This window comes from Ipomoea nil, unplaced genomic scaffold (assembly GCF_001879475.1).
Source record: "Ipomoea nil cultivar Tokyo-kokei standard unplaced genomic scaffold, Asagao_1.1 scaffold0813, whole genome shotgun sequence".
NCBI classification, from domain to species: domain Eukaryota; kingdom Viridiplantae; phylum Streptophyta; class Magnoliopsida; order Solanales; family Convolvulaceae; genus Ipomoea; species Ipomoea nil.
In genome coordinates, this window is record NW_017617241.1 from 238,080 (window position 1) to 264,281 (window position 26,202).

The window sequence follows — 26,202 nt, forward strand, 5'->3', positions numbered from 1 at the left end:
GATTTGTATTGAATGATGACCAAACAACCTAATATTATAATATATATATATATATATATATATATATATATTATATGCTAGTATAGAACGTACTATTTATATTCTATATATATTGTAGATATATATTATATTTTGTATGTAGTAGTACGTAGTAAATATGTATATTAGTATGTATTTATATATTATATATTATATATAGTTAGTACTATATTTAGCTCATTATTGTTAAACTCTAAAAATAACTAATTGTTAAATAATATTAAATAATGAATGCAAAATTATTATAAAGATGTACTTAAAATATGAGCGTAAAATATGCCCATCAATTACTAAAAGGAGAAGTTGTTAATTTGAAAGGTAAGGCATGTATAACATCATTTAAAATTTAATTAAGGGTGTGTTTGGTTCACACAAAGAAATCATAATCGAATTGGGTATCAAATACTTGATAATAGTAATGAGTTTTGGTGAAAATATTTAACATGTTTGGTAGTAGGGTGGAATGAGAATGGTTACTAATAGTAGTGGTTGAAAATGAAGAAGGGAATGAAACCCTTATTGTATTTGGATATGGATTTTTCAATTGATGGGGTATTCGAAACCCATAGTAGTGTTCTAAAAACCTATCAATCAAACAACAACAATCACTTTCATACCCATTCTTATGGGCAAAATCCACCAACCAAACACACCATAAAATTACAAATTATTGAACACTTCATGATAAACAAAATTTGAAATTGAGGTACAATTCGTTCCACCTTCATTGCAAATCAAAATCTTTAAGCCACTCTTGAAGCAAGCAACATATAATTGATCATGTACAAACACTGATTTTTTGAGCAATGCAACATGAGATAGCGTTTAATTTGGCCTTAACTTTTCTTAATAGTCATTGTATACGATAACATAAGCAGAAATTGCTTTCTCTTTAACTAATTATAAAATAATCAAACAAATTAACAATAGGCTATAGTTGTGCAATGTACGAATAAAAGTTTATAAGTATTGTTATAATGCTATGATATTAAGCAAAATAAATTTTATTAAATACAATGTAATATTTAATATTTTTAAATTTTTTTTAATAGAAGATAAAGAAGATGTCATCATCCATATTGATCAATGTACATGATGAAATAGATGCAAATACAGAATAAAATTACAATATACATATTGTAACTACTAAAATTCACTATTATCTGTGATTCTAATTATTATCATCAGTATAAATATAATAATATAATTATTTAATTATAGTATTAGTATTCATATATGAAAGAAAATAAAGCGTCAATGGCACCATAAACAAACACCAGTGATGCTCTGCCCCTCTCTCTAGAAACTACTTCTGGACTTAGATTTCCAACATCGTTCTTAACTCCAGATCTGTAAATTGCAGTAATTTAAGGATGTTCTTCCAAGAATCGGTAGTTTCAAAGCACAACTGGTGTTCGTCAGAGCTAGATCTGTGTTTCCTATGTTAGATTGTTACTATTTTTTTTTTGTTCTAACCGTGATTTTGTGGAACACAGATGTCGCCGGCGTATGTACTGAGAAGAGCTCTCAGTCATTTTACCAAATCCAGTTGAGTCTACAACCATTTTTGACGTTAATCAGTTGTTTGAACATGTTAACCAATTTAATTCTTAAAATTTGGAGTTTTTTTTAGAAGAAATCTTCTACTAATTCCTGTCTTAGTTATATGTGTATGTTCTATTTAGTAAGATTTTAACATGCATATATGTATGCTGCATTTTTAAGATCCTTAAATATTACTTTAAAGAACTTAATTGCATTAGATAACCCGAATTTCAGTATAAACCATCCCAAATATCTTAGGTAGGTAATGATTTCAAGTACACTTTTTACAAATGTTTGACTGCTCTATGAATTTTATTTGCTTATGTTATGCTTTCTGTCAGATTGTATCCTGCATGTGTATATTACAGACCCTCCACTTGAACCGCATAAAAGCTGTGATAGATTAGTTTCATAGCTAGGAATTAGTAACTTAAAGTGTAGGTTGTACTCATTTCTTGGAATTTTAAGAGTTGGGATGGGAAATTGCAAACATGTTTATTACTTATGTTGCGTATTCATTCTTCTGTTGCCTATTCATTGTGTAGCTTAATACATATTTACATCTCTAGTGTTCAAATAAAGTATGATACCTCTCTTTAAGCAATTGTTTTTTGAATTTTTTAAATATATACTTACGAAACCAGATGCAAGTTTAAGTGTTATATTAACACACTTATTCCATATAGCATGCTCTCCCTTCAGTTTTTATTGAAAATTAAATTGTGAAGTTCTATAATCATTGAAGCTTTACAAAGTATGTACTATTCCATTCTTAGAAAAAAAGGATAGATAGATCAGGAGAGTAAGTTCTTTATTTATACTCGATGCAGTTTAAGTAAAGATAACACTTACAATCCTATTTACATTAATTTCTCATGTGGACAGACTATTGCATATGTGAACTTCGCTGGAATCTAACTATAAAATGAGGAATACATTACATCTTTCAACAAAACATATATAGATATATTTATTTAGATTTTGATACCATGTTTGATTTTCATTTTTCCAGAATTCTATTAATTTTCAAAAGAGAGTGAAAGAATGCAGAGCTTTACCAAATCTACAGCCCCATTTTGCCACAGCTACCATTTGTCATAACTCAGCTCCTTGTAAAATGGTCATCTTTGGAGTTGTTCTCAATTCTAAACCTCAACACACCTTAATCTGCTTTCAAACATCTTCTTCCTCTTCTTGGATGCTTTCCAAATCTTCTTTGAAAGCTCTAGAAACGTCGGACCAATCTTCTCCAGCAGCGCTTTCCCAAATGTTCTTTGAAAGCTCAAGAACTCCCCTGCAGCCTCACGTTATGTAAGTGTAAAATTAAAATTATACTATTGGCTATTTTAATTGGTTTTACTAGTTGTAAAAATTAAATCAATGTATTTTTTCTTAATTAGTTACGGACCATGTGAGTATGAAATAATTGGTCAAAATGATTTGCATGTTGTGTATCATTAATCGGTGAAGAAGCTTTCAAATGGACAAGAATGAGTGGTGGTGATTTATTCGAACAAGTGGCAGCTAAAGAAAAGGCTAAGGCTAAGGATCTAAACTAAAGGTTCAAGAAAGGCTATAAATACACATGGTTCGAAGGAAGCAGCTGCCAACTTTGCGAATTACACACTGCCAAGAGCTCTCTTGATTTTACAAAGCTATTTATATTTTGAATGTATTCTCTAATTTAATTCGTTAGAATATTTATTGTACTGCATGATCAGTACGTGGTACTGCTGAAGCATCGTGTGAAGATTGTTCGGGTTTTCGTGTGTCAATCCTAGATAGGTGTTAGAAAGAGTGGTAGTGGTAAAGGCTGGAGGCCGTATTCAATTACCTCTTGTAATACTCCTTTGGTGAACATCTATAGTGGATTGGGCAGACGTGGGTTGCCCCGCAGACGTAGGAGAAGGAGCTCCGAACTGCGTAACAATTTCCTGGTGTTTTTATTTTTATTTATGCTTTCTGCAGTTATTAATTCTACTTACTTAAACAAGTTTAATTAATCAACTAAATTGGTGCTTAATTCAATTAACGTATAAAAACACATATCTTTTCTTTTTCAAGTATCACGGAACAATTTAAATTGGTATCAGAGCCTGTAGACTTAATTTGTTAGTCTATCGATCTGGCGAATCCGTGCATCTTGAATTTATCTCTTCAGCGGCTCTTTCTATTCTTTTGTTTATTGCTTATCTGTTTGATCTCACGGGGTACTGAGTTGTGCAGAATGGATCGAACTAAAATCCTTCCTCAATTGACCGGCGACAACTACGCATATTGGAAGGCTCGCACCCGTACACATTTAAAAGCTCAGGGTGAAGCTGTATGGTGATCTGTGGTGTCAGGATGGACACATCCCATTAAACCCAGCTCCAGCGCTGATGGAACAGAAGTCACTAAACCAGAAACTGAGTGGACTCAAACCGAAATTACCAATGCAGGAAACAACGATAAAGCGTTAGACACAATTTATTCTCTTATGCATGAAAGTCAATTTTCAATTGTTACAGGTATTCCTTCAGCTAAAGGTGTTTGGGAGGCCCTTGAGTCCACATACGAAGGAACGACTTCGGTAAAACAGTCCAAGCTGCAACTGGTCCAGTTAGAATTTGAAGAACAGCGCATGAATGAGGATGAAACAGTCACCGACTTTCACACACGCGTACAGGAACTAGCAAATCGTGCTATGGTCCTTGGTGAACCTTTCTCACATGAAAAACTTGTTAAAAAGAAACTGAGATCTTTACCGTCCAGGTTCCGAATGAAAGTCACAGCCATCCAAGAGCATGATGGTTGGGAGAAAAAGACTGTTACTCAGCTAATGGGAAACCTTAAAACTTATGAAATGGAAATTTTAACTGATCATACGAAAAAACAAAAAAAATATTGCATTTGCTGCTGAAGAAAATAATGTAGTATCCGATACAGATGAATCTAGTAGTGATACAGTTGCCTTCTTAACTAAACAGTTTTCCAAAATTTTGAAACGGGTATCCAAAAACACGCGTGACAGAAGTTCACAGAAGGGAGCAGCATCATTCAGAACTGCACCTAAGACAGGGACGTCAAATGCCAAACAGTCTGTCTCACGTCCTGGACAATTCAAAGAAAAGTCCAACAACAAAGGCATCAAGTGCTACGAATGTGAGGGATTTGGGCATGTACAAGCTGAATGTGCCACCTATCTTCGACGCAAAAAGTCTATGTCAGCCATTACCTGGAGCAATGATGAGCCTGACAATGAACCAACCGGGTCTGATATAGAAGAAATCTCGGGGAATTTTGTTGCATTTACGGCACTATTTACTGACAGTTCAGAACCTGTTGAAGATTCAAAAGGTGGTGACTACGTCTCTGCTGAAGATATGGAACAAAATGCGTTATCCTTTGAAGCTGAATTTAATAAGTTGTATCCCAAATGGGAAGCATTAAGAAAAATGAACTGCAAACTAGCTAGTGAAATAGAGATTGTAACAAATGCGAATAAAGTGTATCAAAATCAAGTAGCTGATAGGAATGATTTGCTTAAAGAAGCAGCAGGTCGAGAGGAAAAACTACATCACGAAGTACAAACTGGAAAGGTACTTCTTAAAGAAGCAGCAACCCGAGAAGCAAAACTCCAACAAGAAGTTCAGAATTTAAAACAAGAGCTCAGCACCTACAAACGACAAATCCAAATGATGGATACCACTTCAACACTCGATAAGATTCTTGATTCCGGCAGGAAAACCTCTGCAAAATATGGCTTGGGCTTCACTGGCAATAACTCCAAAGATAAGACTGTATTTGTCAAAGCATCTGAAACTGTTCCAGACGACATTCCTGAATGCAGCACTGTGAAACGGTCGTATGGTAAAGTAAACGTTCAAAAGATAAGATATAAGCTATATAATCCTGTTTGCCACTATTGCAGGTTACGTGGACATACCAGACCTGAATGTTACTACTTCTACAAAGATCAAAGGATTGAGAAGTTCAGGCACAAGAACATTCAACCGTTCACAAAACAGATTTGGGTCAAAAAGGCTGATTATGTATCTTTTGTTTCATTTCATACTAAAAGTGCAGGACGAGAAGAAAAATGGTATTTTGACAGCGGGTGTTCCCGACACATGATAGGGAATGCAAAATTCCTGAACAACGTCAACACTAGTAATGGTGAAGTCACTTTTGGTGACGGTGTCAAAGGTCAAGTAACTGGCGTAGGCACTTTAAATGTAGCCGGTCTGCCAAAATTGGACAAAGTGCTACTTGTTCGAGGACTTCACGCTAATCTTATTAGCATAAGTCAATTGTGCGACCAAAATTGGAATGTGTGCTTCACAAAAAACAGCTGCAGTGTGATGGATAACACAAATCAATGTGTCATGGAAGGTAAACGATCAACTGATAATTGCTATATTCTAACCGATAATGTGCTATGTTGCAGGTCCAGTATGAATGAAGCTGAGCTATGGCATCAAAAAATGGGGCATCTCAGTTATAGACTACTCGATAAACTTGTAAAAATCGAAAGTGTTCGTGGGCTACCAAAGATGAAAATAGAGTCAACTATATGCGGTGCCTGCCAAGCTGGGAAACAAACCAGATCAGCGCATCCAGCTCAACACACCATAAACACAAGTCGGTGTCTAGAATTGATACACATGGACCTCGTTGGACCAACTCAGACAGAAAGTGTTGGAGGTAAGAAATATATACTAGTATGTGTAGATGACTTTTCTCGTTTTTCTTGGGTTATGTTTCTCAGGGAAAAGTCCGAGGCACTTGAGGCATTCAAAACCCTGGGATTAAAAATTCAAAAAGAAAGAAATGAATCCATCAGCAGAATCCGAAGCGATCACGGCAGAGAATTCGAGAACAAAGTCTTTGATGACTTCTGTAACAAATCAGGGATTACACATGAATATTCAGCACCAAAAACTCCACAACAAAACGGAGTTGTGGAAAGGAAAAATCGCACTATCCAGGAGATGGGTAGAGTTTTGCTCAACGCCAAAGGATTACCTCAAAAATTTTGGGCAGAAGCTGTAAACACTGCATGTCACATCATCAACAGAGTTTATCTACGTCCGGGTACAACGCAAACTCCGTACGAGCTCTGGAAAGGTAGGAAACCAAACATTACTTATTTTCATATTTTCGGCTCACGTTGTTTTATTTTGAAAGATAGGAATCCCACTTCTAAATTTGAACCAAAAAGCGACGAAGGAGTGTTTCTCGGATATTCCACCAACAGCAGAGCCTATCAGGTATATAATAAAGTGACCAAAACCATAATGGAGTCCACAAATGTCGTCATTGATGATCAACCCAGTGAAATTACCGAAGTTATCCAGTCTGATCCAGTGACAGAACCTGCAGCTGAACGACCTAAAACTCCTACCACTAATACTCCAGAACCAAACCATGAGTCACCCTCTTCATCACCCATATGCAATCAATCTGAATATGAACCCGAGACAAAATCAGAAAATGAGCATGAAGATATTGACATTCCAACTCGTATCCAGAAAAATCATCCAATTCAAAATGTAATTGGAGATCCAAGTTCAGGCGTGAAAACTAGAGGCAAACCAAAACGTGACTATCTTGAACTAGCAGGATACTCGTGCTATACATCACAGTTTGAACGAAAGAACATCAAAGAAGCTCTAACTGACGAGCACTGGATCAAGGCCATGCAAGATGAATTGGGGCAATTCGAAAGGAACAAGGTATGGACTCTAATCCCTAAACCGAATAACGTAAATGTTGTAGGTACAAAGTGGATTTTCCGGAACAAAACAGATGCAATCGGAAATATTGCACGAAATAAAGCAAGGTTAGTTGCTCAAGGGTACTCCCAAATTGAGGGAATCGACTACGACGAAACGTTTGCTCCAGTGGCTCGCCTGGAATCCATCCGGCTACTACTCTCCATTGCTTGCGCACTAAAGATCAAGCTCTTTCAGATGGATGTTAAAACAGCCTTCCTAAATGGCTATCTCACAGAGGATATATATGTAGCACAACCAAAAGGATTTGAGGATCCACAACATCCAGAATATGTATACAAGCTTCAAAAAGCTCTATACGGACTAAAACAAGCTCCACGAGCCTGGTACGAAAGACTTGCCCAATATTTACTTCAGAACAACTACAAACGAGGTGGTTCGGATAAAACCTTGTTCATAAAACGATCAGGTAAACACATAACTATTGCACAAGTTTACGTTGATGACATTGTGTTTGGGTCCACACAGACAGGTGAAACTGACAAACTGGTCAAAGTAATGAAACAAGAGTTCGAAATGAGTATGATCGGAGAGTTAACTTATTTTCTAGGATTACAGGTACATCAGTCAGAAGAAGGAATATTTATTTCTCAAACGAAGTATGCGAAAAATCTCATATCCAAATTCGGTCTTGAATCTGCAAAAGATGCCCGAACACCCATCTCTACAACTACAAAGTTATCTAAAGACAATCAAGGAACGTCTGTTGACTCCACCTTATACAGGAGTATGATCGGCAGTCTATTATATCTAACTGCTAGTAGACCAGACATCATGGTAAGTGTTGGTATGTGTGCACGATATCAAGCAGATCCAAAGGAATCGCATTTGAAGGCAGTCAAACGTATCATAAAATATGTGAAAGGTACAATTAATTACGGCATTTGGTATTCTACTGACACAAATCTTAGCCCTACAGGTTTTAGTGATGCTGACTGGGCGGGTAACGCCGACGATAGAAAAAGTACGTCCGGAGGATGTTTTTTTATTGGAAAGAATTTGGTTGCCTGGCTGAGTAAAAAGCAAAATTCAATATCACTCAGCACTGCAGAAGCTGAGTACATAGCTGCAGGCAGTTGTTGTACTCAATTACTATGGATGCGACAAATGCTGACTGACTATGGGTTTGATCAGAAAAATATGGTACTCTTTTGTGACAACACAAGCGCGATCAATATATCTAAAAATCCTGTCCAACACTCCAGGACAAAGCACATAGACATCCGTCATCATTTCATCCGTGAACTAGTCGAAGAAAAAGAGATTAAATTAGAATACATTCCGACTGAAAAAAATCTTGCAGACTTATTCACAAAACCGCTAGACAAATCCAGGTTTGAATTACTTTGTGCCGCTCTCGGAGTTTGTACGATTAATATCTAATTACTCCAACAGGTAAATGCTTTAATTTTTATCAGTTTATTTATTCTCTTTTCATTCGTGCATTAATTTTTCTTCTTTTCGAATGTCTTTCAGGGGTGAAAGTGTTTCCACGTGCGATTTTTTTTCCTCTCAGAATAATCCTTTTTCCGCAGCCTTATTCTTCAATTGAATTTATATCCAATCTCTTATGTTTTTTTTCGAATTCTTTTTATTCTAGTGACTTATTCAGGTCAAACTCCTATCCCTACTCTACTCCCTCTAAATAGCATTCATAATATCCTAGGTTTCATCATACCCTAGACTTCTATCCATCACATCCTCCACACAACTTTTGAGAAGCCATCAAATCCAACTTTAATTCATTGTCTCTACCCAACCGTCCAACCCTTGCTCAAGAGACTACACCATTTTGTCTTCCTTCCTCACCATACGCCTTTCTCACCAAGCTACCATTAATGGAGAATCCTTTTCTCTCTCTTGATTCCTTGCATGCACGTGTCCATCTTCTTCGCAAAATCATTGATGCAGATTCTCCACATTCCCCTGAGGTCACGGATCGCATTCTCGCTACCATCAAAGATCAATCGGCTTTACTTGATGATCTCTCGGACAAGGAAAAACGTCAACTTCTTGCCCTTGCCCGCCATGTCTCCGCCGTCCCGTTTCTTCTTCCATCCGAGACGAAATTCGTGCCTGCTGTACCGGAGCCGATACCAGCGTCTGTCCTCCTTTCTCCGGTCAATCCAGTGGTATCACCCTCATCTCTTTCTCCTCTTGGTCGAAATTTATCTACTTCTCGTAAAATTGATTTCCATGTTTCTTTACATGAGCAGTTTGTGTCCTCTATACCCACTTATTCCATAAATGTACACTCTCTACCATTGCCAAATGACCCCTATGATCCGGCATCTCATCCCGTATCCCGCTTTACTGCTCCCTTAATGTCTTACTCTGATTATGTGAGCTCTTTGTCTTCCAATTTCTCTATTCGAAATATAGCACAACATTTATCTTCTCCAAATATGCCTATGCCGTGTTCTGCCTTCTCCATTCCCATTCACATACCTACCACTACTACAAAAACGGAGACCATCCCTATACCTATGTCACAAATGCAAGACTCTGTTCCCCTTATTACTGTGCCTTTATATAAGCCTTCCCGTAAGGGAAAAGGAGAAATTGTGTGATGCAGGTCCCACTGAAAAGAGAAAGGAGAAACTGTGTGATGCCGGTCCCACTGAAAAGAGAAAGATTACCGATGTGGATGCTATAGATGGTCCCTCTGACCGAAAACATCAAAGACGGGGGTCCACTCTACCACCAAGGATCACTCGTTCCCGAGCAAATGTTGATACTCCAATTATTCCTCCTTCATCAGGTTCCAAATCAAGGAGTTCGGGCAAGGTCTACAAACCCAAGCTGCTTTCACCTGAGTTAATGACAGTTTGGCAGACTCATATTCACCGAGATTTCATCGTTGAAAAGACCATCAATGAAGCAGATTTGACTGCCAAGTGTAACATTATCCCCTTGCTGCGAGATCAAAATCTACTTGCTTCCCTCCGGCATGTTGGCCCGTATTCCACTTGGTTGACGGCCGAATTCTATACAAACCTGACTTTGGATACATTTACTGAAGGCCACGCAAGGTTTCATCAAGTCTACATTCGTGGAAAATGGTACCCCTTTGGCCCTACGGAGATCAATGCTTATTTGGGGACCTCGAATAATCCTGCCTCACCGGATCCGAGCCCTCAATTGTTAGCTACTGCTCTCACTCATAACAAGGTAGTTTCATGGCCGCGGGATGGTCTTTCTAGCTTGAAGCTCACCACGGTTTATTCTGTGCTTTTGCGCCTAGCTTCCGCGAATTGGGTCCCGGCCGTGCGTCGTCACCAAATTTCTGAACAACTAGCTGGACTCCTATACAAAATCCGGAACCGCCTTCCATTCAACCTTGGCATGGTTATTTTCTCTCATTTAATGTCTTTTTTGCAGAAAAAGGGGGCCAAAATACATCTTCCGTTTCCATGTTTGATCTTCGGAGTCCTTCAAGATCACGGGTTTCAACCATATAAGGAGGAAGTCCTTACAACTCCCGACAATGCCTATATTTTTTATGATCGACTCACTCAACGGGGACATTATGATGATCGGGCGTCTCTGGCTCATCTTCCGGACATTCCACCTCCGGCACCACTGCATTCTGCCCCGGCTTCTTCGGCTGACACTGCTTCGGCTTCTCGTCCAGGCGCTAAACGGATTCCCAAAGAACCCACTACTTTGGTTGATCGTTGGCAGATTCTGCTCACTCTTGAGGCCTCCATTGCACAAGTTCAACAGTCCGTTGCCTCTCAACAAGCCACCATCACTGGCCTGGAAAATCTTCGGGATGTGCAGCTCAAGGAAATCACCCGTATGGAAGTTATTCACGCTCAGATTATTGCACACTCTGGTGCTGCTACCTCGGTTTCTGACTCTGAAGAGGGAGATGATGATTCTGACTCGGGCACCCCGTCTGCACGGTAATTCTGATCCACTATTTTGATGTTCACCTGCCTTTGTCATTTTCTTTGGCAAAAGGGGGAGTTAGGAGTAAGGGGGAGTAGTACGGATGTTTTGGAAGGATGATTAGTTTGGAAGGTTGTTTATTTTTGGTTTGGCTATTTTGGATTTGATTATGCTAGTAAGGTAATAATGGACTGACATTAGTTAGGGGGAGTAATAGAAGTGTTGATGCTCCTAACTAACAGTATGAATTTTTTTGGTATGATATCTGCTCAAGAAAATCGTTGATTTGGTATGCTATGGTTCTATGTCTGTATGTGGTTCAAGAGTTGAAGTGTTTCAATCAGGTTTTCAACTCACATGTGGTCCAAAAGAATTAAGTTGCTAATTGTTAATTTTATATTTCTATGTCTTGTTAAGTGTCTATACTAAGGGCCATAAATAAAAATAGTTTTTAATCTTGCCCAAAGTATTTGATACTCAAGTTTTCCAAATAAAATGCCAAAGGGGGAGATTGTAAGTGTAAAATTAAAATTACACTATTGGCTATTTTAATTGGTTTTACTAGTTGTAAAAATTAAATCAATGTATTTTGTCTTAATTAGTTACGGACCATGTGAGTATGAAATAAGTGGTCAAAATGATTTGCATGTTGTGTATCATTAATCGGTGAAGAAGCTTTCAAATGGACAAGAATGAGTGGTGGTGATTTATTCGAACAAGTGGCAGCTAAAGAAAAGGCTAAGGCTAAGGATCTAAACTAAAGGTTCAAGAAAGGCTATAAATACACATGGTTCGAAGGAAGCAGCTGCCAACTTTGCGAATTACACACTGCCAAGAGCTCTCTTGATTTTACAAAGCTATTTATATTTTGAATGTATTCTCTGATTTAATTCGTTAGAATATTTATTGTACTGCATGATCAGTACGTGGTACTGCTGAAGCATCGTGTGAAGATTGTTCGGATTTTCGTGTGTCAATCCTAGATAGGTGTTAGAAAGAGTGGTAGTGGTAAAGGTTGGAGGCCGTATTCAATTACCTCTTGTAATACTCCTTTGGTGAACATCTATAGTGGATTGGGCAGACGTGGGTTGCCCCGCAGACGTAGGAGAAGGAGCTCCGAACTGCGTAACAATTTCCTGGTGTTTTTATTTTTATTTATGCTTTCTGCAGTTATTAATTCTACTTACTTAAACAAGTTTAATTAATCAACTAAATTGGTGCTTAATTCAATTAACGTATAAAAACACATATCTTTTCTTTTTCAAGTATCACGGAACAATTTCACGTTATATAGTTATGCCAGACCAAATAACGTGTCTTTAGAAGTTTGTTCAATTCTATGATTTTTTTTGGAATGAATCCGATCTGATCTGATCTGATATGAAGTATTACTATAGTCCAAGTGTTTGTATTTGACACAAAGTGATGTATTTATAAGTAGGTTTAATAATTGTTTGTATATTTACGAAACGATTGAATACCAACCGTTGTATTGGAAATGCCAAACGGCTAAGCATTATCATAACTAATTACCTCAAATAAAGTACTTCGGGCATATCAATAATTTCTGACATTTAATATTTTGGCCTTTTATCTAAATGACTGCATTTTGGCATAAGTTGTTGGGCGGGAAGTTTTTCCCATTTTTATTTTCCAATTCGACTACCCAAGCTATATGGCGCCGTTTCGTTGTGGGCGGAAACTTTGGCCAAAAAATGCATTAACTGCTTCTTATCTCTATTTTATAATAGAAATTGTTATTCTACTATTCTAGTCTAATCTTCTTGGAGTCCTCACACGCTCGAAGTGTGAAATTGAAATTTGCCGTGACTCGAATACGGTTAGGAGCTAGAAGCCTGCTCGAAAGGTTTCTTTCGTTGCGTACTAAATTTCAGTACGTAATAGAAGCCGAACAAGACAAGACAGATAAAAAATTATAGTAAACTGAGGGATTCAGATTCATCAGAGGTTTAATGTACGGTTGGGATTTGGGAGAGTGATTTCAAGATATACGATTATGGTCCTAACACCTTGTAACTCGATCTTGGTCTAGCTACTAAAGCACATTGCAACTCTTGGTAATTAGACAAAAAAAAAAAATTGCAACGCTTGATCGAGCCTGTTATGTAAGTTTTCTTAAAGTAATTTGGTGCCTCTAAACCACAAAATCATTGGTAATTGGACAAAAAATTTAAATGTTTTAATACACTATTGTATTTGATGGACAAAAAACAAATTCAATAAAGAATACAGGAAGATCACGCATGACTTAAGCGTCTGATGTCCAAAAATGCCCTCAGAAGATGGGTACAGTCGTACAAGTTTCGAGATCGAAAATGGTTAATTCAGAACTTTAGCCAATAAATAAAGAAATCGGTCCATTCCAGACAAGTCAGAAACTCGTGCGAATCGTTTTTTAATTTTTATACATACACCTTATACTCTCTGATGTATACAGTCGGGCATATTTATGATAACATATATATGAATTATTATTATTATTATTATTATAAATGAGTATAAAATAATAGTGGATATATGTTAGGCATGGTATTCTGGTGTGCAGTGGCATGGTTGGTGCATATGCATAATATATATATATATATATATATATATATATATATCCATGCTTTTCTTCATCATTTGGAAGCATGTGATCCATACTCATGGCAACACAGAGAAGCAGATTCGCTTTTATTTACACTTTTACCTAGCTTCAATTGCTTCTCATCTTTTGACTGCAACCCCAACAAAGCCCGGCCAAGCCTTGTAGTTTAAGACATCCCAAGTATCAAACATGACTGCAACAAGACAGCAAAAGTTCACATCATATTCTTTGTTTGTTTGTGTGTTTTTTTTTTTTTTTTTTTTACCACTCTCCTCTCAATATTTTACTACTATAAGACATCCTCATTAAGGGGATTTTACTCATTCATTTGCCACATAGAAGTGAGAGATGGAGGAGATAGAAGGAGTGGGGTGCTCTTGCAAAGACTAAGTTTTTTCAGTGTTTGTGAGTCTCACCAAAAGGGAGAAGGAAGCTGCCACATCGCATGATGTGGCGCAAAAAAAGCGTCCAGCCGGGCGCGTGCATGCAAAAATACACTATTAAATTTTATTATTATTATTATTATTATTATTGCTTCATCACTCTAGAATTTTCCGGCACTTGTACATAGCATCTAATAACGCACTTGTACATAGCATCTAATAACTTGTAGAATAATCTAAAAGCATGTACATTACATTAGAGGATATAGGGATGCCTTAGAATATTCTAGAATATTATGGAATCCTCTTGGTTGTATAGAGAATTATACACAACAAGAAAAATCGCGAATTTCCGTTGCGAAACGCCAAAATTTCGTCGCGAATCAGGTTTTGCGACGGAACCCGTTCCGTTGTCTATGGCCTTGTCGTATTTTTGTTCGCGACGGAATAATTTCATCGCAAAATATTGCGACGGAATTGGCAACGGAATAAGGCGTCGCAAATTTGCAACGGAACTTTTTCCGTTGCAATTCCGTCGCCATTTTGGAAACAAATATTCCGTCGCCATATTTTTTCCATTGCATTTTGGCAACAAAATTATTTTTTGTGTCAATTCCGTCGCATTTTGTGCAATAAATATTCTGTCGCAAAGCTTATATTTTGTTGCGATTTCGTCATATTATTTATTTATTTTAAAAAAATTATTTATAATTATTATTTTTAAATAGTAATATAAACTTTTAAAATATTAATATAAAACTACAATGACATATTAAAACACAACTAATTCTTAAAAAATAACATAATTCTAAAACATTATCAATCCACATTAAGTACAAGTACTAATACATCATCAATTCACATTATCAAGTCGTTCCAATACATTCTATGAAACAATTATGTATGGCATGAGGTTCTTAAAAAAAAAAACACTAAACCAAAGTTACTGAACTTAACAAAAAGACTAAAGATCCCCTTCAAGAACTCAACAGCTTCACTAGTCAATTCCATGCTCTGCAAGAAGGCAAGAACACAATCAGAAAGAACTGAACAAATGTGAAAAATACATCAATAAAAATGTCATTAGAAGGATAAATTACTCTTGACCTGCAATAAGAAAAGAATTATACAAAAAAAAAATAATAATAAAAAAAAGTCAAATGAAAGCTATGTAACATTACAACTTAAACAAAACAAAAAAAAATACAAAAAAAGAAAAAAAAAAAAAACACAACCATGTAAATAACATACATAAAGACCTACCATTGAATCACTATTCAGAGAGCACAATATTAAATTCATTTTTAAGATATATGCTGCACAATAAAATAGAATTTCAGGCAATGCTAAATACCCTTTTATTCACAATAATTACTCAGTTAGCTGCATTTGGTTGATATCAAAGTACATTTGACACTTTAAGTGGCTCATTAACCCTTCTATTAAGTGACCCATCTAACCTGCTCACCACAAAACAAGGGAAAAGGTCAAAAGCTATTCATCCATGGCCTCAATGGAACAAACAACAAACATGCACACGAAAAAAATAAATAAAAACAAGAGAAGTTCAATGAAGGAAACATAGAACCTGGAATGTAATTTGTAAAACTGCAATGATACTTTTGAATAACAACAGACATGCAGAAGCATGTGCAATTATAGATTACAAACATAACCTCCAATTTAGACTTAATCTAAGATATTTGACACAAAAATATATCCAACTCGTCAACTCTTGAGATCTTCAAAAGATATTTGACATAAAATATATCTTTTTTTCCCTGGGCGTGGCAACTTTGAAAGATAGAGTTCAATGAAGTCAAGTGTTGACAAATTCAGGCTAAATACCAGTACCTTATCACCAAAATTAGCACACATGGTCAAGATTTCAAGAAGCAGAACCATTTTGCCACTATAGTCAACCACCTTGTAACTATTTTCCTTTAGAAGATCACTCCACCAGTCCTAGTAAAAACAATAATAAGAGTAAGGGTGTGGAACTAGTTTATAATTGTCAAAAGAAGAGTGTGCAAGAACAGTGTAAGTTGCATAATAAGAAAATTAAAAGAAGAGGAAGAAGAAATGAATAGCCATTGATGTGGTAAAACATCCAAACAAACACCACACGAAATAATAATCATAAAACAGAAAAATTAAAAGACAAGTTTTCCGTCGCAATTTTTTATCGCGATTCGCGATTTTTCTTGTAGTGCTAGAAAATGAATATTAGCCGTAGAATATTAACCGTAGGATCCTTTCCAATACTCTTTAATATAACACACTCATACAAATCAAGTATTTGGTCTGTGGTGAGTGTGTTATATTAAAGAGTGTTGAAAAGATCAAGGTATCAAGGTTCAAATTTTGAACTTCTATAGCCACAAAAATGGACAATTTACTGTGATTTACATCCTCTCAAATGCGAAAAAAAAAAAAAAAAAAAACGAGGCTCGTTTTCCCTAAATGGTGGATGGTTAGGAAAACAAGTAAAGCAAGAATATCACAAAGGCACTTGAAAGCTTTAAAAGGAACTTAGATTACTTGAACACTTTTGCTTGGTTGATTACAAATGAGGCCAATTTGAAGGGTATTTATACCCATTCCACCTTCTCAATGGATGGTGGAGATTGATTTAATTCTACGGCTAATATTCATTATCTAGAATCCTCTATAATTCTTTATACAACCAAGAGGATTCCATAATGTTCTAAAATATTATAAGGCATCCCTACATCTTCTAATGTAATATATATGCTTCTAGATTATTCTACAAGCTATTAGATGTTATGTACAAGTGTTGAAAAATTTTAGAGTGGTATAGGAAACCCCGGAATCTCGTAGAGATGTTATCCGGGGTGCAACATGAAGCAAAAAAAAAAATAATTAAAAAAATTAAATAGTGTATTTAGACATACACGCGCCCAATTGAGCACTTTTTTTTTTTGCGCGAGATGTGACAGCTTCCTTCTCCCTTTTAGTGGGACCGTACCCACCAACCTTGAAAAAACTTGGTCGTTCAATGTGGCATTGTCTGAAACAACTTTTGCTAGCTAGCTGCTGGCTAGTAAGGATTTGCATTTGTTAATTGTCAGGCTGGCAAAACAAATTTCTATTAATTTAGTTGGTTTCATTTCTTATACCTGATTAATTGCAATGGTAAAAATTCAAAAATACCCCCTCTAACCTAAAAATATGCGCACGGTTAAAAACAATATACATAAATAATTAAATAAATCATATCCATCAAATTACAAAATCTAACGATCCTAATCAATCCACACGTTTATATTTTAAAGGCTATTTGTATTTGAATATAATCCTATATATATATATATATATATATATATATATATATATATAAGAGTCCAAGAGAGTTAGGTCTATAATGGGTAGAAAAAATGGCGGTCAAATTTTTTAATCAAATTAATGGTTCAGATTTTAATTTTTTCTTGAGATTTCCTAATTTATCCTTAATGAATATGGTTATCCGTTAACTTTTCCGTTAAATATTATCTTTTCCGTTAATTTATGTTAGTTCACCGTAATTTACTCATTGATTTTAATAAGAAAGGTCTCAGGTTCGAACCTCAACCCAATCAAATTAAAGTGAAATGAATATTAATACTTGATTAAAAAATAAAAATGAAATGAATATTAATGCTTGAATATTAATAAATTACTGAAAATATAAAAATTTTCATTGAAATTAGGCCAATTGAAAAATGAAATGAATATTAATACTTGAATATTAATAAGTTACTAAAAATATAAAAATTACTGGTATAAAATGTATTAATAAATATGTAAAATGAAGTTTGCATCTTATCGTTTAGCTGAGATAGAAAGAAATATCAATCTCGATTATTTATTTTATAAAATGTAAAGTTAGTGGAAATATAAAAAAAAGTTGTTATTAATAATTAACTAATTAATTAATATGTGTTAAAAAAAGAATAATTGACTGAGAATAAAAATGACAAGAAATTTATGCCAATTGAAATAAGAAATGACTATTAATATTTTTAAACTAACTTTTTTTTGAATACTATTGACCCTTAAACTAACTTAGTATATAGAAAGAATATTAATCTCGGTTATATATTTTATAAAATATAAAGTTAGGATATAACTAAACTTATTGAAACTTAATTATTTATCATTTCACCTTTAATATAAATATATAGTTTTAATATCCGAAATTAATAAGATTTTTCATAATATGGATCTATATATTTTAAATAATTTCAATTTAATAATATTATACCTTAATTATAAAAATAATACCTAATATATATATATATATATATATATATATATATATATATATATTAATAATAATAATAAAATCCTCCTATTTCATTTTTTTCGCTCAAACTTTTGCAGACAATTAATTAAATATTCTATTGGTTATACCGTGTAGAACAAATATTAATTAGGTAATAACATAATAGCATAATGGGTAATAATATGTATGATATTTTATAATTAATTGGTAATAAGCATATTCAGTCAACTGCACGAATAAGCATATAGGTTTTATATTTAAAAATTTAAATTTATGCCTTTTGTTTAAATTGAAAGATTTAATGATTTTACATTACTTTGAATATTCATTTGTTTTATTCGTTTATCGACACCGGGTGACCCGGCAAATTATGTTGTGGAATCGTGCCCACCATGTAAGGTAGACACGGTTCTAAAATTGTTCATAATTATGAATATATATAGTTCAAAAATTATGAACATATAGTTCTATAATTATGAACATAGTGTTGTGAACATAATTATTAACATATAATTATGAATATAGAGATTCAATAAGTGTGAATATGAAGTTCAAAAATTATGAATATATATCTTTATAATTATGAACATATAGGGTGTATTTGGTTGGTGGGTTTTGCCCATAGGAATGGGTATGAAAGTGATTGTTGTTGTTTGGTTGATAGGTTTTTAGAACACTACTATGGGTTTCGAATACCCCATCAATTGAAAAATCCATACCCAAATAAAATAAGGGTTTCATTCCCTTATTCATTCTCAAGTACTACTATTAGTAACCATTCTCATTCCACCATACTACCAAACATGTTAAATACTTTCACCAAAACCCATTATCATTACCAAGTATTTGATACCCATTCCGATTCCGATTCCGATTCCGATTCCTATGTGCGAACCAAACACACTCATAGTTCAGTAACTATGAACATAAAGTTCTGTAATTATGAATATAGAGTTCAATAATTATGAATACGAAGTTCAAAGATTATGAATATTTAACTTTATAATTATGAGCATATAGTTCAGTAATTATGAACATAGAACTGTGTCCACCTTGCAAGGTGGACACGGTTCCACAACATAACTATTCGATTCACTCTGTTACATGTAGTATCTGTTCATATAAACTTTCTTATTTAAGAAACCTTATCTTAATGACTTCTTATTTTAGTTTTTTTTTTTAATTTTTAAATTTATTAGGGGGTTTGGGAAAGATTAACCCAAAATGTATCTGTGTTGTTTTAATTTTTAGCAGTTTGGAGCAAATTGCTAAGTTATTAAATAATATTTTTGGTGTTTTGATTAAATATACAATGTTAAACATGCGATTTTTTTTAAATTTTGACGAATTTGTCAAATAATCAAATTACAAGAACAACAACAACAACAACAACAATAATAATAACAATAATAATAATAATCCAAACAAAACTATATACAAAATAAAATTAATTTTTTTTTTTAAAGAAAATAAGACAAACGGGAGTCACGGGCTCCATTTATAAATGATGTGGGATCATTTTGATCCCACATTGAAAATGTTTGAAAAGAGAGAGTTCCTCTATATAAGAGGAGCAATATTCCTCTTACAAACATAATTGATTGCCCAACAATGTGGGCAAATATTGAAAAGTCAAAAGGTTCTTATTTAAGAAGCCTTAATTAGCTTTGTCTTCTTATTTTAGTTTTTATTTATTATTAGTGGGAGTTGTGAAAGATTAACCAGAAATGTATGTGTTGTATTAGTTTTTAGCAGTTTGGAGCAAATTTACTGACTTATTATATAATTTTTTTGTTTTGATTAAATATAAAATGTTAAACAGACGAATTTATAAAATTTTTGTCGAATTTGCCAAATAATCAAATTACAACAACAACAACAATAATAATAATAATAGTAATAATAATAATAATAATAATAATAATAATAATAATAATAATAATAATAATAATAATAATAATAATAATAATCCTAACAAAACTATATACAAAATAAAATTTAAATTAACAAAAAATTAAAGAAGAAGAAGAAGACAAAGGGGAGCCATGGACTCCCTTTTTATATGATGTGAGATCATTTTGATCCCACATTGAAAATATTTGAAAAGATCAGAGGAGCTCTTGAGCTCCTCTATATAAGAGGTACAAACATAATTGTTTGTCCATCAATGTGACAAGTATTGAGAAGTCAAAAGGTTCTTATTTAATAAACCTTAGCTTTGTCTTCTTATTTTAGTTTTTTATTTTATTTATTATTTATTATTTATTTGTTATTATTTGTTGGGGTGGGAAAGATTAACTCATAATGTATGTGTTGTTTTAGTTTTTAGCACTTTGGAACAAATTTCTGAGTTATGAAATAATATCTTTAGTGTTTTGATTAAATAATAATAATAATAATAATAATAATAATAATAATAATAATAATAATAATCCAAACAAAACGATATACAAAATAAAATAAAAAAATATTAAAATAATAATAATAAAAAAAAAAGTCCAAAGGGAGCCACGGCCTACTGGCTCCCTTTGTAAATGATGTGGGATTATTTTGATCTCACATTGAAAATATTTGGAAAGAGGAGCTCAAACTCTATATAAGATGAGCAATGCTCCTCTTACAAACATAATTTTTTGCCCATCAATGTGGGCAAGTATTGAGAAGTCCAAAGTCTCTTTTTTTTTTTTTTTTTTTTTTTTTTTTTTTTTTTGAGAAGTAAAGGAAAATTAAAAATGGAAAGGAAATATTTTAACAATAATATTTTACATCATCAAATAGTAAAGACATATTTTAAAAAATAGTAAAAGTAAATTAAAAATGGAACAAAAATATTTCATTAATAATATTATACATCATCAAATTAAAGTGGAACGAAAATTAGGTAAAAAAATCACTGCATCTATATTCTAATTGACCAATTGACTGAAAATAAAAATGAATAACTGACTGAAAATATAAAAGGAAATGAATATTAATAATTGATTGTAAATAAAAAATGATCCAAAATTGATTAAAACAAAAGAAGAAGAAATGGTCAGACACTACAAGAAATTTCACATTTAGTGACAGCAGAAGTTGTCACCAAAACTATCAATTTTGGTCACTATTGAAATTAGTGACCAATTTTGAAGTCGTCACCTGTCGTCACTATTGTAGTAGTGACGACTTTTGAAAAGTTGTCACAATTACTCACAACTTTGGTGACAATATTTGCTTACACTAAAAGTAGTATTTGAGTGATAACGATAGTTGTCACAATAAATATATAATTTGAGACCAAATATGTTATTACAAAAAATTGATTTAGTGACAACTAAAATCGTTGCAATTAATTATTTTATTGTGACAACACTTTAGTCACAATAGTTGTATTTATTTGTGAGAATTGTTCTTGACGCAAAAATGATTATCAGTGACCAAAAAAATTGTATCAATAATTACTTTGTTGTGACCATTACTTGGTTACACTTCTTTTTCCAAATAATACTAGCCAAATGCACAAAATATAAAATTATTTATTTCAAAATCTTGTCATAATTAAATGTTTTAATTTAATTATTATTTGAAATAAAATAATTCATTCAACAAATGTTACTTGTCAAATTATATATATATATATATATATATATATATATATATATATATATATATATATATAAAGACATCATTGTCTAACAAATGTACTTTGTAAGAAATACAACTGAATTCAAATAAAAACGTTTTAAAATAAAATGTCTTGATTATTCTTCACTTGAGGTAATTGATGGAGATTCATTGCTTAGCATATTTTGAAGCCCTTGATTGCTTCCTAGACCACCGTGCATAGCTTGACTTTCTTTTTAATACCAAATCAAAATACTCAACAAGTGGTAGAGTTGAAGCTGGAATCTTTTCTTTATTCTTCTCCCCCTCTTCTTGAAGTTTATCCTGCAATTATGATAAATATTAATAATTGAGTAAATTAATTTAAGAAAGGTCACAACAGGAAATATATATATATATATATATATATATATATATATATATATATATATATATAAAAGTATGTCATTCAATATAATAATAATAAAATAAGTATTTTTATATACAAAATACATACGGGAGTATATATATGTGTAAGTACAAAACATATAATAAATCAAACATTACACTTATTTTTTTTAGTATAATACATGTTCAATACTAAAAAATTATATATTTCAACTATTATGAATATAATTTATCTAGATATGATTCATACAACAAAATCAACCAACCAAAATCTCATATTTATGCAGTTTTTACTAATACATCATACCAAAATTTTCAGATAACACTTGAATTGGTCATTTCATAAAACAATTTATTTGATTCATAACTTTCAACCAATCAAAAATTCATTTAAAAAAAAAACAAAAAAACAAAGATGGGCAAAGTAAGATAAAGGACAACCACTTACTAGAACAAATTCTTCCCAAATCTTTTTAACCTTTTAATGCTCTAAAATCTCCTCCTTAGGCCTGTGTAGATTGTTTCAACTCTTGAGAAGAATGGGAGAAGAATTTCTTCTCTTTTTTTTTTTTTTTTTTTTTTTTAGAATTTCTAAAATGAAGAGATTGGAAGAAGAGAGGATTTTTTTTTCTTTTGCTAGTAGAATCAGCCAAGGTAGGAAAAAATAAGGAAGAAAATATCTATATTGATCATCCAACCCTAGTCAACTTAGTAATTAATGGAAAGAATAATTTTAGTTAATTACCTAAAGATTTCTATCATATAAAAGCATACAATATATATCTATTAAGGTAATTACAACCAAAATATATGTTTTATTTTGACAACACGTATTCATTATTTATATATATATATATATATATATATATATATATATATATATTACATATTACATACAAATAATATATGTACTACACATATAATACATAAATATATAAAATATACATATATAATTATATGACCAAACTGATATGTACACAATTTATGTTAAAATAATTATTTTGTATTTCAAAATATTACCCACATACTTATAATCAAACATTATAATTATACATACTTTATTCTGTATTTATTTATAACAATAATAATCGGATAAGGATAATGTGATTTTAATTTTTTTTAAAGCTTGATTAGAAAAGAAATGAATGATCAATCGGAAAAAGAAGAATTTAGAACGGCTAAAAAAATCGAGTATCACATTTATCATTCATGGTTCTAATTTGGACGATATATAATAATAATGTTATGGTATTGCATGAGCCTGATTTGGATGCTGCAACTGTTGAACTAAACTCATCAAATGTTCATACCATGAGTATCGAAGAAGATGAAATTGATAGTGATGAAGATCCTTTTATTAATGATGATGATGAGATTCCAACATCTGAAGATGGGGAAGGTGGTGATGATGATGATGATTGAGTACTATATGAATTTGTATTTATAACTTTTGAATTTTTTACTTTTTATATTTTGAGTTTGCAGTTTTCAAAAAAAAAAAATTTGAGTTTGAATGGTTAACTTTAATAAATCTTTTTGAAATATATTGTTGGTACTAAACAAATAGATGTTTACTTTTTAAAAAATTAATATGACAAATTAGTAAAATAAGTAATAGTGAACTTATCTGTCACATAAGAACATTTAAAAATGAGTGATTATAAAATGTATTTTCACAATTACATTCATTTCACACAATATCCATCTATTTAACTATAGTGGCGAAGTCATTCTAACAATTAATTACTCGTCACAGTTATAATAAACTAGTGACAAAAAAAAAAAAAAATCAACACAATTATTATCACAATTTAGTAATTTTTGTTACGGAATTATAGAGTGTCACAAATATTTGTAACAATTTCATCACAAAAAATGACAATATTAGTGACAACAATATTTCTTCTCACAATTGTTTCTCATTTCTAATGGTACAAATCAATTGAATTTTTTATTGACAAAAGATGTTGTCACGAATATTATCAACAAGAGTGACCAACAACTATTTGTCACAAAAAGTACAAAATTTGTGTCAACATTATTTTTTGTCACAATTACATTTGTTCCCGCCATAATTATAATATCGCCAAAATAAACATACATTTAGTGACAACAAATAGTGACAACGCATGTTACGACACTATTATTCTAGTAATAGTGACAACTTATTTGTAACAAATACTTACTCGTCACAATTACCATATTATCTGTGACCAAAAAAAAGTTATCACAATTACACCACACAATAGTGTCGAATTATTTTTTGGTCACAAAAATGGTATTATTTGTGACTAAATTATGAAGCGTCACAAAAGATTTGTCACTAAATGTCTTTATTCATGTAGTGAGATCATTGCATTTTAATTAAAAATGGAATGGAAATTAAAAATTAGAGGAAAATATTTCAATAATAATATTCTACATTATCAATAGTAAATGCATAGTTTAAACAATAGTAAAGGTAAATTAAAAATGGAACGGAAATATTTCAATAATAATATCTTACATCATCAATAAAAATGGAACGAAAATTAGGTAAAAATATCACTGTATTATATTTTGATATTTTAATTGACTAATTGACTGAAAAAAATTGGCTGAAAATGAATCTGATATTACTAATTGACTGAAAATATAAAAGGATAACTAATTGAGTGATATTCTACCATTATATATTTTCACCCAAGTAACCCGTCTTATGGATTGAAGGTGTTAGCTCTAGACGAAGATAAACAAGATTGCGTTGCCACTACCAATGTCGTCTACAAAGAGGTTTCAATAATGTGTAAATATAATCGGTGATATTATTTTTTTTTTAAATGAAAAAATTGCTATATATCTAGACAAAAAAATATATCTTCCATACAAATGAAGAAGGATAGCAATTCATTTCTATAACTGAGTTGTTAGAGAACGAACACATTTGCCTAATTTATGAAAATATTAAACAATGATAAATAAAATCTTCAAAGTTATAGCACCGCATACGTACATCTAGATATTAGCTATTAATTTGAGCAATTATTTACACAAATTCAAGTAATGATAATATCAAAATATATAAACGATCCAAACTATATCTTTAATTGCACTATATAATATTTGATGTTATAATTTAAATAATTATATTTCGATTCATATATTCTTAATATATTACAACAAATCCATTCCGTGCATCGCACGAGTGCAAATACTAGTTGATTTTAATAAGAAAGGTCTCAGGTTCGAACCTCAACCCAATCAAATTAAAGTTGGCATAATTTTTTTATTTTTTTTTGAAAGGTTAAAGTTGGCATAATTAGTACTCTATTTTACTCTTATTAAATTAAAATTAATAATTTAGTAGCTACAACAAAAAATAATACATATGCATTTCTTTAATTTAGAATTTTGTGTCTACAATGTCTTTATTCAAAAAAAATTATTCATTATCAATAAATTAAATAAGTGAAATAATTTCATTAGTTTTATTGTCTTTATTTTCACCAATATACAAATTATTTACATTCAAATTCATCAATAATTATATTCGCTACATTGTCCCTATAATGTCCTTATTAAAAACAAATTATTCATTATCAATAAATTAATTAAGAAAAATAATTTCATTAGTTATATTGTCTTTATTTTTCTCCAATGTATTATCTTTTTTGTGCACTATTTTTTAATTAAATATCAAAG

At 32.2% G+C, this 26,202-nt stretch overlaps 1 long non-coding RNA gene across 1 annotated transcript; it reads left to right on the plus strand.

Annotated features, from left to right (window-relative positions):
* The first annotated feature begins 1,214 nt into the window (after positions 1-1,214).
* Positions 1,215-15,316, plus strand: LOC109178125. Its single transcript, XR_002053663.1, has 3 exons — positions 1,215-1,226; positions 3,074-3,078; positions 15,210-15,316. It is a non-coding gene; the product is annotated as an uncharacterized LOC109178125 (long non-coding RNA).
* Positions 15,317-26,202: the final 10,886 nt, after the last annotated feature.